Source organism: Fukomys damarensis, unplaced genomic scaffold, assembly GCF_012274545.1.
Source record: "Fukomys damarensis isolate Sample0158 unplaced genomic scaffold, DMR_v1.0_HiC HiC_scaffold_13, whole genome shotgun sequence".
Classification (NCBI taxonomy): domain Eukaryota; kingdom Metazoa; phylum Chordata; class Mammalia; order Rodentia; family Bathyergidae; genus Fukomys; species Fukomys damarensis.
The window spans coordinates 25394450-25406965 of NW_022900925.1; the positions used below are offsets into that span (position 1 = coordinate 25394450).

The 12516-nt window shown below is 46.8% G+C and overlaps 1 long non-coding RNA gene across 1 annotated transcript in view; it reads right to left on the reverse strand.

Annotated features, from left to right (window-relative positions):
- The window catches only part of LOC117285873, a 92097-nt gene that overhangs the window by 810 nt on the left and 78771 nt on the right, over nucleotides 1-12516 (reverse strand). The gene's annotated exons all lie outside the window — the stretch shown is intronic.

Here is a 12516-nt window from a genome sequence, read left to right on the forward strand (position 1 = left end):
TAAAAACTAAATGGTTTTGATAAAGCATATATATATATATATATATATTATATAAACACACACTACAGATACAGCTTTATTAGAAAACACATTAGCTAACAGGTGATATGGAACTTCAAGTGTTTTGTTATATAGCATGGGCATTTTATTTCACGTATTGGACCATAAAGCCACCTTACAACTGTGAAGTGTGTGGATGCTTTTTATTACTGGCTTGTCATTTCTTGGCCTAGCCATGGTGTCTGTGTCCCCTTCTGCTGTACTTTTTTTTTAAGTGCCCAGTGGGGCCCTCAGTGTCTCTGGACAATTGTGCCTCAGAGCCTCTGAGTCCAGAATGAATTTAGGACCAGCAGGCAGTGCAGTTTTGATCTGATACTGCGTTTCCCTGAAAATAAGACCTACTGGGGAAAGACAGTCTTGAGAGCTAGAAATAAAAAATGCCAGCCCCAATCAGCCTGTTTTTGCCTCACCTGCCTTGCAGAGTATCCTCTAAACAAGAGTAGTGAGGGCAGGTGAGGCAAGGTTGATGGGGCCAGCATTTTTGATCTCTAACTTTCAAGGCTGAGTCTTTCTCAGCTAGGTCTTATTTTCAGGGAACAAGGGTACTCCCCAAGTTATGGGGCTAGACTCCAGGCCCAAGAAGGGCAGAACAGGTGATAAGAATCTGTTTCCTTTTAGCAGTCAACACACAGCCCAGCAGTTTTGGGAAAGCGGTCTCCCAGGTCGAGAATTCTTGGTGGGATTCGTGCCGCTGCTTTGGAGAAGGAACTTAAGACCGGGTGAGAACTAGAGCCGGAGCCTGGGCCTTCCTGGAGCAGCTAGAGACGAGAGTTCATCAGCTATCTCCATGCCAGAAAGGCTGAGTCAAATCCTGGCAAAGCCCTTTTCTTGTCCACTCTTTTGCTAGATCCCTGAAGCTTGGCCACAGGGTGGAGCGATATGGAGTGAGGTGAAATCAAGTCTGGGTTCACCTCACTGGATTAGAAGAGAAGCAGGTACAGCAAGATGCTGTCAGTGCTCCTTGCTTGTACCTGTTCCTCTTGCCCAGCGCCCTCCTAGCCGCGCACTCCAGTCTGGAAAGCAGGAGAAGAGAGGCCAGGGGAAGGGTGCCTTTCAATCCTCAGGCTCTGGATGCAGAGATTTCCTGCTGGCTAAGAAGTCAGCCCCGTCTCCTGTTCTCAGAGTCTTCCCGCCTGGCTCTGGGGTCTCTGGCTGGGTTTCATCCTGCAAACAGAGGCCAAGTTCCTTCCTCCCTGAGCTGCTGGCTCTCACCTTGGGCTTCTTGGTGCAATGAATAGGGAAGGGGGCTTCTTTTTGCTGCTAGTAACCTGTCGGGGATACTGCATACCTTAGTGTCCTGTCTGGGAGACTTCATACCTTCTGGAACTTGGGCAGAGGGTTAGATGTCTTTTTCCGAGCGCACAGTTTTTTCCAGACAGTTGGCTGAGTCCAAGGTCAAGAGAGCTGCTCCTTAAGGGGTATTTTGTCCCAGGAGCCCACAGCTTCCTACCAGCTTCCTGGGAAACATGCAGTCCCTAGGCTGTCTCACCTGGGCACGGTGACAGAGCTGGGCCTGCAGTGAGATTTGTGGAACTTTCCTGCCCTTCTGAATCAACAACTTCATAAAAGGGGGCACATGGGATCTCCTGGAACAAAGGGCACCATTCAGTAGCACCAGCAGGTCATACATCATCAGCCCAGAAGCCTGCCACGTGACAAGTGTCTGCTGCTGCTGTATCCTGCCTGGGAAGGCGAAAAGAGCCAATTACCATTTAGCTCATGGCCATGGGCAGGCGGTCTCCAGGGCTCTGCTCCCAGCCCAGGGATGGGCCTCTTGGGGCAGCTCGGCTGCCCACCCAACAGTCCTCCGCAACAGAAGAGCCCAAAATAACCAAAGAGAGGAAAATGAAACTAGCTCAGACCGACAAATTGTTAAAAAACCAAACCAACTTCCAGCCTCAGCTGGGCCTCAGAGGGTCAAGAGGCCTCCGCTCACCCCACTAATGGAGCCTGCTGGAGGAGCAGCAGCCCAGCCTTGCAGTGTCTTATCTTACAACATAAAATTAAAACCCACTTAAAAGGCCGGAGGGCATGTTAACATTCCCCCTGCTGTCTAATTGAAGTAGTTCCCAGTGCAAAGGATTTCACTTGAAAGATGTCTCCCTCCAAGCCAGCTCTACTGCTCCTGGGACCCGGGAAGGGGGTGAGAGAGGGGGAAGTTGTCGTTTCAAAGACCTGCACAAGCTCAGGCCAGAAAAAGTGCAGTTTCTGCTCACTGCCCCCACCTGGGCAGCAGGTGGCGACAGCAAAGGTTAGAGCAGCCTGTATTGTTTTGTATTTTTAAACAAATTTACAAATTCATTAGCACTTATGTCAGCAGAGGCCAGACTCCTGACAAGAAGTCCTGGTAATGAGTCAAACATGGCGAGCCCCCGTGGGAAAACCTGACAGGTCCTCCGGCCCTGAGATTCTTGTTCCATCCCCCAGCTGCCCCTATGCAAATGTACCGCAGGTCTCCAAGGCATACGGAATCAATCAGGGACATCCTGTAAAGGTGATGAACTTGCATTGGCCATCCTGAGTAATGGGAACCATTCCTGAGTAATGGGAACCGAAGCCAGCCAGGACTGAAAGCCAAGGTGACAGCTATTAAGCAACTGTGCACAGAACAAAATGGCAGAGAGGCCGGGTAATCAATTCAATTCAAATGGGCAGCCCAAGCAACTGCAGCTCTGTCGCAGCTGATTAGAGGGACCAGCCTGGAGCTTTCAGTGCAAGCCCATCACAGATCAGAAACAGGCCTAGGATGAAAAGGGAAAGAACCGTCTCCTGAGAAACAGGCGATGAAGGACTCTGTTTTATGTGACTGTGTTCTTCCTTCTCTCCTTGAAGAAAGAATAGGGGGGAAAAGCCAGCAGTTTGGAGATTAGATAGTTTTCTTTTCAGCCATTCATCATTATGAAGGAAAGTAGACAGGGCAGGGGCCAGAAAATCTCCAGTGGGATTTCTGTGAAATCTCACTAAGGAGGACCAGCTTTGCAGTGTACAGCTCACACAGTGCCTGCCTATTACCACAGCCTGACGGGGTCTGCAGAGCATCCAACGTCCCTCTTCTCCAACAAGGGCAAACAAACCCCCGGGCTCAGAGGATCATAGAAATTCTCCAGCAGAAATCCCAAACCACCAAATTGTATCATTTGTGAAAATTAAAGCCTGAGTTAGAATAACGGGGAGAGAAGGGAACATGGGGAAGGAAAAGATGAGAGGGTTGTGCAGTCTCAGCAGGTGAGGCCCCTTTAGTGCTCCCCTCACTCCTTCACTCAGCCCAGCTCGGTGACAAAGACCTTTCCTGTCAGCACAGGTCATAGACAGACGACAGCCTCTGACAGCCTGCTAGAAAACTCTAGGTTCCTACTTGGTTGTTCTGCCCTCTGGTGTGGGAGCTTCAGGGAGACGGAGCAAGGAGGTATCCACAGATACAGAAACCATGAGAGACCAGCCAGTGACTATAGAAGGAAAGGGAGAGGCTTGTGAGCAATGGCAAGGGCTGCTAAGTCAGAAGGGAAGGGGCAATTTAGGAGCCAAGAGTGGAGCATAAACACCCAGGCCAGGTGGGCTCAGGGATAGGCTGACTGGAGGGAAGAGAGGGCTTACAACAGAGGACTGCGCCTTGGAGACCTGGAGCAGCGGGGGCGTGGGGGTGAGGCTGGGGGATGGAGGGGTACATGTGACCAGATAGTTTTTAAAAGAGGACATGACAAACCAGAAAAAAACTAAACTCACTAATAATCTCCAATGCAAATTAAAGTGATAATATATAACTTTTGTCTAATAGATAAGTGAACAATGAAGAAAAGATGTGGGAGCCTCTCTCATTGCTGGTGGGACCAACTTTTCTGGAAAAAGCAATTTGGTAGCATGGACAAAAACTCTAAAAGTGTTCATATCCCCCCAAAAAAATAATCAGAAGTATGGACATAGCTTTCCTGTTGCTGAGACACAATATATATAGATCTTGAGAAAAGGTCTAATTTAGCTCACGTTTCAGAAGATTCACTTTTTGGTTGGTAGGCTCCAACATAGGAAGGTTATGGTGTAAGGGTAGAGCAAAGCTTCTCAGTTCATGACAGCAGGGAAGCAGAGCAGGGTTCCAGAAAGGAGAGAGTGAGGGAGCATATATAGTGCCCAAAGCCACACCTCCATGATCCACCCAGACATGCTAGGTTTTTTCATAATCCAATGAAGTTTACAGTCAAGATTAATGGTCACAATCCCCCCTCCTTGACAACTTCACATCCCAAAATATCTTCTTAAACCATAATTATCTCCAAATAAAGATATCTAGTTCATAATCCTGCCTAACGTAATATAACTGTCCCATGTATAACTGGCATATAATCCCATCTCCAAAGTCTCAACAGTTCCAGCATTTTTCAAAAGTTTCTTGAATTTTGGATTCAAGTAAAACTAGCATCATGTGGACCATGCCAAAGTCTGCTGTCAGTGAAAGCAGTAGCCAGGCCCCCTTGAGCCATGGCTATAGTGGCCTCTGAGTCTGTGGCTAGCTGAGCATGGGGAAATGAATCTTAGGGAGCCAATTCCCTAGGACACTCTTTTCAAGCAGGAGTCCCAGGAACTCTTTTCTCAATTGAGAGGTTTATACTTTTGCACCTTTCAGTCTGCAATGTCTTGTTGATTCCTGAGATGTCCTCAAGTAGTCTTCCTTATTGTCCCTATAAAAAAGTACTTGCTTTCTTTTTAATGGTACTAATTTTTAGGAGATTCTCATTATAAAGCTAGTTAAAAGTAGCCAGTAGTACCTATGCCACAGCTTGAATGTTGGGCTGTCTTGAAATTTCTCCTACAAATTAATTAGCATACCACTTTTAATCTGAATCTCCTGAAAATTCTCAGGATGGGTAAAATACAGACAAATTTTCTGCCAAAGTGTAAGAGATATAGTGTCTAGTTGAAGTGTCAATGGAGTTCTTGTTCCTAATTGAAATCTCTGGAGCCTAGCTTTTAGCATTCTGTTCTTCTGAGCTCTGACCAGAAATCACCCATCAGGCTCTACTTACAGCATTATAAGGTTTCTCTAACTCATATCTCCAAACCTTTCCAAATTCCTCCAGGAAACCAGTTCCAACGGCTTGGAACTTGGTCAGGTATAGTCATAGCAACAACCCAACTCCTGGTACTAATTACCTGTTTTAGTCAGCTTTCCTACTGCTGAGATATAATACCTGATACTCACAACTTGAAGGAGGAAAGGTTTAATTTAGCTCACATTTCAGGAGATTCAGTTCAAGGTCAGCAGGCTCCAAGGGAGGAAGGTCGTGGTGGAAGGTCATGGTGAAGTGAAGCTGTTCAGCCCATGGTGGCTGGGGAGCAGGGCAGAGAAACAGTGCCAGAGAGGAGTAGATGAGGGGTCATATATAATACCCAAAATCATGCCTCCATGATCTACCCAGACACACCCATTCTACCTAGTATGCTCTATGGATCTGCTAAGTGTACCCTATTCCAATGATGTTGACAATTAGGATAAATAGTCACATCTTCCGTAGTGTTCATTGTGGTGTTCATAGCCCCAAATTGGTAGAAAGTAAATTTGTAAATTATGATATACTCACATTCTGGAATATAATCACTTAAATTAAGAGTCTAGTGGAATGGGAATTGATTTAAAATTAAGTGAAAAGGGGAATCATAGAGTATGATTTCAAGAACATTTGAAATGAAAAAAAGAAAAAAACTTGTAGCCAAATGATAGATCATTAAATAACAATTATATACATTATTATTAATAATATATATTCAGAAAATTTTCTTAGTATGATCTCTCATTGGTATGCAATATAAAACAAAACAAAAAACTAGGGGGGCATGTTTAGGAGTGTCTGGAAGAGTGTATATGTGGTGTACGTATGTGTGTGTGTTAGGGGAAAAAGATTTAGAAGGAACCACTTAGGATGGTTACCCCATCCACCTGTTTTGTTTATTTCATTATAATAAGTATGTATCCCTTCTGTATTTAGAAGATATAATTAAAGAAAAAGAAAAAGAAATTATGATTGTAGAAGTCCCTGAAGAAAAAGATTACAGTCTAAAAGAAACCATGCCCCAAAGTTAACGGCAGTAACTTCAGGAAGCGGTTGATACTGCTGCAGGGGGCTCAAATGGACAGATACCAGGTGCTAGGCCACTGTGCCCAATTTGTTTTTCTCCTGACTCACCAGCTGCCCTTCCCAGACACCACCTCTTCTGCCTGGACCTTCAATGCTGCTGTCAGGTGTGGGTCGGGACTCTCACTGGGCGTGCTCCCTGCGTGATACTATCTATTCCTATGGCTCCTCTCACCAACATGGGCCCATGAACCTCAACTCCAATCTCACTTCCATCTCTTGACAGCACCTCCTGGACATGTCAGCTTAGGTCATTTTTTTTCCTCATTGAGTTTATTGGTACCTTTCAGGTATACAGTACAGTTACATTCATTATTGGGATCTTGTACCTTTACATGACAGGTCTTGGTTCTCCTTTTTTCCCCTTGTCAGTTTAGGTCATGTTAGGCCCTCCATCTTATCACCCCGTTCAATCTCCTTCCACTCCTACCTCGTGCTCTCTGTTTTGTTAAATGGCACCACTGTCCAACGTCCAGTTGCTCAAGTCAGAAAGCTGGGCTTGGTAATAACTCCTTCCTTCCACTCTGCACTAACTCATCCCAAATACTTGCCAAGTGATAGATTCTACTTGTAAAGCTCTCTTTCATCTACACACTTCTCTCTTCCATCAGGCCTGGGTAGTGTCTGCCATGGTGGCCAATCCATGAGTCTTGCTGACCACTTCCTTCAGTTAAGAGCTTTGGGCTGTGTGAGCAGCACGAATGTGTCATTCATGGAGCGACTGCTGTTCAGACACACGGAGTCCAGGAGCTCGCAGGCAGAAGAAATGAGGCTACTCAAGGATAAAAGTGCTACTTTCACTAGTGTCCCTGCTTTTAGCTTGGTGTGGCTGCAGCCATGGATGTGGTAAGGAAGTAGGTAGGTCACTTCTGCAGCTCACCTGCTGAGTGAGTCACAGGCCATCCCTAGGGACACTGGCTGTCCAAGCACTGTCCTGCCTCAATGGGCCTGTACCCAGAGAATGACACCCACACTAACATCTCTCTCGTTTATCCGGTTGCCTGTTGGGGACAAGTGGGCCCAAGAAGATCAGAACTCATTCCAGAATTTTCTCTGCGTGCCCTGATAGCTGTCTCTCCCTCAGAGACTCCAAATGGTCTTCTTCTATGAGGACCACACTCAATCTGTGTGCACAAAAGACAGGTCTCCTCTCGCTCTTAACAAGATACATGTAAGCCAAGAGAAAGATAAAAAGGCTCCCTCTATAAAGGAGCCAGCCCAGGGCCTGGCAGAGGATGCAGCTCAGGAAACCATAGAGCTCCTTGCTCCTTGCTCCTCACTCCTTTCTCACAACCCATGGGAGAGCAGCAGACAGTTAGTCGCCATCCCACCAGCAGAGAGGTGTGGGATAGATGCTCCCCAGCATGTTGTAATCTAAAGTTTCACTTTGGGTCCAAGAATTCAACAGACTCTTTCAGACAAAATCTAGTGAAAGTCTGTGGCACTTAGGGGGCATCATTATAATTTGAAAGGTGAAAAGTCTTATTCTTATTTATGATTGGGAAAAATCCAGGCTCCTTCTCACCTCTTCCCCAGCAGTCTTACTGTCTCATTGTAGAGACACCCCCAGCATTGCAAAGGCTCGGTAGGAACAGCTGTCTGCGGCCTCCTGGATCTGAGGCAGGTTTGTGTCTCTCCCTTTTCCAGGTGAGGCTGGGAGTCCCAGGTAGGGCTCTTTGGAACTGACCAAGGACAAGGATCCAATTGCTAGATGGTCTTTGGAAGCTCGGGCCGTGATGCTGTGAAAAATCTCCAGATCTGGGGAAAGTCTGGGCCTAGGGATGTTTTAAGCCTGTTTTCTGCCTTTCTAGTTGAGTTTTCTCAAGGTCCATCTTGCTCTGTTTCTTTTCTAGTCATCTACCAAGAATGGCTGCTGCTTTTCCATATTTTCCTCCATCTCACTGAAGGGAGCTCATGGAAATAGTGCTTCAGTATCTGTGGGTCTTGGGACACACTTTACCCTAAGCCAGAAATTCTGCATTCAAGACATGGCCCTGTCATTTCCTGGGTTGTCCTTTTCAGCTGTCAGTTCTGGGTCTATGGCACTAAACTGGAGATGATAATATGTATAGCATTATTCTAGGGTGGTGGAAATTTCACCTGTGTTGAAATGCCTGGCATAGTCTCTGTCCCTGATGTTTTGACACCAAGTAGTCATTCAACAAATGCTAGCTGCTCTCTCTAGAGCCTCCTTTAGTGGAAGAGCACTGCTTCAGATTTCAGATTCACTGAAGATGAATCTGAGCACTCTGAACTTTAGGCTTCTCATCTGTAAAATGAGAAAAGGAAAAACTTCCATTTAGTTAGTAAGTCATCAGGCCCTTGGCTTGGGGCTATAAAATACATTTTCTCTAGTCCTCCTAACAACTCAGTAGGAGAGTGGTTACCACCACCAGATGGAGGAGCCTGAGGTCAAGGAGGACCTCGCTCCAGGTTATAGGCTGAGGGTCAGAGCAGGCTTCACGCCCAGGTCCCTCCAACCTGATGCATTTGCTCTCTAAGATGTCACAACTATACATTCTGTCACCTGCCTCACTTTGTTTCCTTTCCTTGGACACAAAAAGTATGCGTTTTTAGTGATTTTGAGTTTATTAAAAAGAAAAACATGTTTTTAACCTTAATTTTATGACTCGAAGAAGAGTACAAAAAACTTCAGAGGGTGAGGATTCAGTGGCATCCCCACCAACACCAGCCACCCACCACAATGGTGCCATGAACTTGGGTCCTCTGCTGCCCCGCGAATCACAAAGAGGTCAAAATAAGGGGTGTCATCACATTGGGTTTCACCCTCCCCATGTGAGTGAGGCAGACTGGTCCAAGCCAGAAGAGTTAGTAAAGAATTCAGGTACCACTAAAGCAACTATTTTGTTTGGGGGTGGGGCTGGGCCAGGCCTAAGCCCCTCTTGGCTGGGTAGCAGAGGCTTGGCTTCCTTTCCTTGTCTTTCTGACTCCTGGTCACTATATGCTTCCTTGGAACAAGCTGGATGAGACTTGTTTGGGAGTCACCGATCTGTAACACCCACAGTTCCTCACCGTGATGCCGGAAGCAAGGGCTGGGTCTGTAAAATGACGTGGCTGTATTAGGGATGATGGAAACTATGTGAGCCGCTTTTAATAGCATTTAAATGCAGCACAACACAGTCTTCCTTCTTCCTAGACTCAGTGTGCCAGTGCCTGGCCCCATGGCTCGCTGGGCTGGACTGAAAAGCCTTAGGGGTCTCCTCAGGGCAGCAATGGTGGGCTCGGACATTAAGCCCTGGCTATCACATTGGAGACCCGAACGTAATTTTCTGCCCCCCCAAAATGATTTTTCTGGGCCTGGTCCCAGGACGGCCACATGCTGGCAGTAGGACCTGCCCTCCTTCTGAGCTTCCTGTCCCTTTCTCCACACAGCTCCTCCCAGCCCTTGCAGTACTACAGGACTTGGATGGCATGAATAATGTCTCTAATCATGAATTTCTTAGTTATAAAGGGGGCTCTGTCTGAATGTAGACTCCAGGACTCTCCAAGTAAAGTAAGGGAAAGAAATATGAGACTTTCTTTTTCTATGTATTTAAATCTCATCCTTTTCCAATAGTGAATGTGCATGTTAGTGTGATAGTACATATGAAAAATTAATAAGTAAATTTTAAATAATATATTGGTAGTATATATTTCAAAGTGTTTCGGTGAAGGGAGGGAGGTGAAATAAAAAAAAAAAATGTAAGACTTGGGTGACAAGTCACCATGGGGCTCTAACTTGCAGGCTAGGACCTCTGCCACTCCCGTGATGCTCTGGGCTCTGTGTCACCCTCCCCAAGATGTTTTACCAGGGCTTTGGGTAGAGGCCTGATCAGGTATAGAGATAGAGAACCTACCACTTCTTAGACGGACGTCAAACCTCTGTGACCCTCCGCCTCCTCGCATGTGAATTAGGGGTCCTAAAATACTGCCCACTTCCTCTGCAAGGCGGAAAACAGATAAATTTGCACCTTGGTTCAAGTCGTCACACTGCCCCGGCACGTGACCCCAGTCTGCACAGGCAGGTTTCATTTTCAATGCTTAGAAGATGTGAAACTTTTTTTTTTTTTCCCTGGGAAATTCTATTCATTGCTTTTCAGGACTTTATTGCTTCTCCTGTCTCACAGTTAAGCCTCCTTCACCAGATGCCAAAGCCTAGGTCTGTGTGTAGTGGAGTGAACAATGCCATCTGTGGGAGGCAAGAGGGCATGCTGGGAAGAATCCTGCTTGGTCTTTCCGGCCCCTGAACCTCACATGTCCGGGGGTTTGGGGTTCATCTAGGATGTGTGACAACATCCAAAGACACCGAGGGAACAGTCTGAGGAAGGGACAACTTGAGGGTCTGCTCCCTCATTCAAAGTTCACCGCCAAACTCGGGGGTCCCGGGCCTAAATCTATCGTCGAAAGAAAGGTCCAACTTTGGCACTCTCTTGTCAGAGGCTGTGGGCAGGTCCTTCAGTCCTTTCTGGCCTCTGTTTCACGAGTTGTAAAAAGGGATGAGTAATAGCTGGGTTGCCAGTTTTCTAGGCTTGGTCTGTAGACCCAATAAGACGCTCATTAAAAACAGTAAGACATGAAAGAAGTTGCAACTACTGAGCTTCCAGTCCATGCCCACGGCTGCATTTTGATGGAAAAACATCCCTGCTTTTAGAAGGAGGGGGATGGGCGCCGAGGCACTGAAAAATCTGGTCAGCCCCGCCCCGAGAAGTAGATGGTTTCTCATCGTCCCTCGCCTTATCACTATCCTAGTGCTGCCTGCTTGCTCAGCTTTGGAGGAGGTCAGTTTCTGTAGCAAGCAGAAAAGCCCCTGGCTATGCTCAGAACAATTGGCCACAGTGCTCCCCCTGTGCTGTTGATCCTTTCATTTCCTCCAGCAGATTCCTGCAGGGACTAAGTTCTACGTTTTGCCCTACTCTTTGGAACTAATCATTTACAACAGCCCTAAGCAGCCAGCCCTTCTTTACCTGTTTGCTGTCCGGCTACTGCTCTGTATGACAAAGCTGCTAATTGGGACACGGTCCTAGCCAAATGGCAAGAAAAATCCAAGGAGCCCGTTCCCTGGACCTTAAATATCCTGCCCACAACTTTACAGCCCGGCCATGGAGGAAGTGTGAGTCATAGCCGAGAGGTGAGGCTGAGGCTGCTGCTTCGGAACAGCCTGGGCAATGACATTTTTCACGCTTCTAATAAACCACGATATTATTAGAACGCAGCTGAACTTAATGAAAGTCTTAGGCCCTACGGCCTGAATTTTTCTTTTGTATTGCAAAATGAAACCAACTGGTCCAAATTCAAATTAGCCCCAGAAAATCATAGATTTTAATTGTTTTTTTTTTTCATTCGTTTTTCTCTTTCCCGTCCCCTTTCCCCTTTCTCCATGCTCTCCTTGTAAAATTTTGCTGGTGATTACGATCTTGGAAGAGAAGGAAATGCGTTCAAATATGAGAAACACAGTCAGAGAGTCACACATTTCTCTACAAGTGTCCTTAAGGAAAGTTCCTGGTCACCGACACAAATCTATAGGAGAATTTTGAAAAGAGAGAACACGAAAGCAAAAAGTAGAAAGTCCTCTGAAATGGCACCTGAGACACAATCTGGTTTAAAATTCAATTAGCTCTGTCAATTAGACCTGCTAAACAAGGCGCACAATACTGGGGGCCCCAAATTATCATTCCAGAACTAATAAGGGGACAAGTTCTTTCTTTTTCAAACTTCTGAGGCTGAGCTTTTGGAAACTACCCTGGGGGGGTGCGAGGGAGGTAAGGAAACGTGCTGCCGTGCACCTGGCCTCCACTCTGCAAGGGCAGGAAATGGCTCTGCAGAGCTTCCGTGTTTGCAGCAGCTCCGAAAAGACATCTTTTCCCCCCTCGGAGCTGTGTTCATAAAAAAATATTCACTTTCCATTCCTCATCCTGATTCGGCACCTATTTACTCAGTAGAGTGGGCTTTCCAATGCCTCCTCGTCCCTTACCTTACGGACCAGAAAGGCACAAGTGTCCACCCTTCTGGGCGGTGCCCTCTGCTCTTCCCCCAAGCCGGCAGGGCAGTTTCCTCTGGAGCCCAGAGCCCCCGCTTGAGCTACTACTGCACGGTGCAGTGACCAAAGCCACTGGCTAGGGAAACGATTTCAAGGGCACTGCCCTCAGCCCTGAGAGGTGGCCCGGATGGGGGCTGGGAAAAGCCCCAGCCCAGAGCTGCCTTTGTCTTGGCTGGATTCCTCCTTTTGGGGATCAGGCTCAGCTCTGATTCCTGCAGGGAAGTCCCTGCTTGGCATCAAGGCTGGCCTCAGGCATAAGATCCTAATTATTTGAATGGTATTTGTTTTCATAGC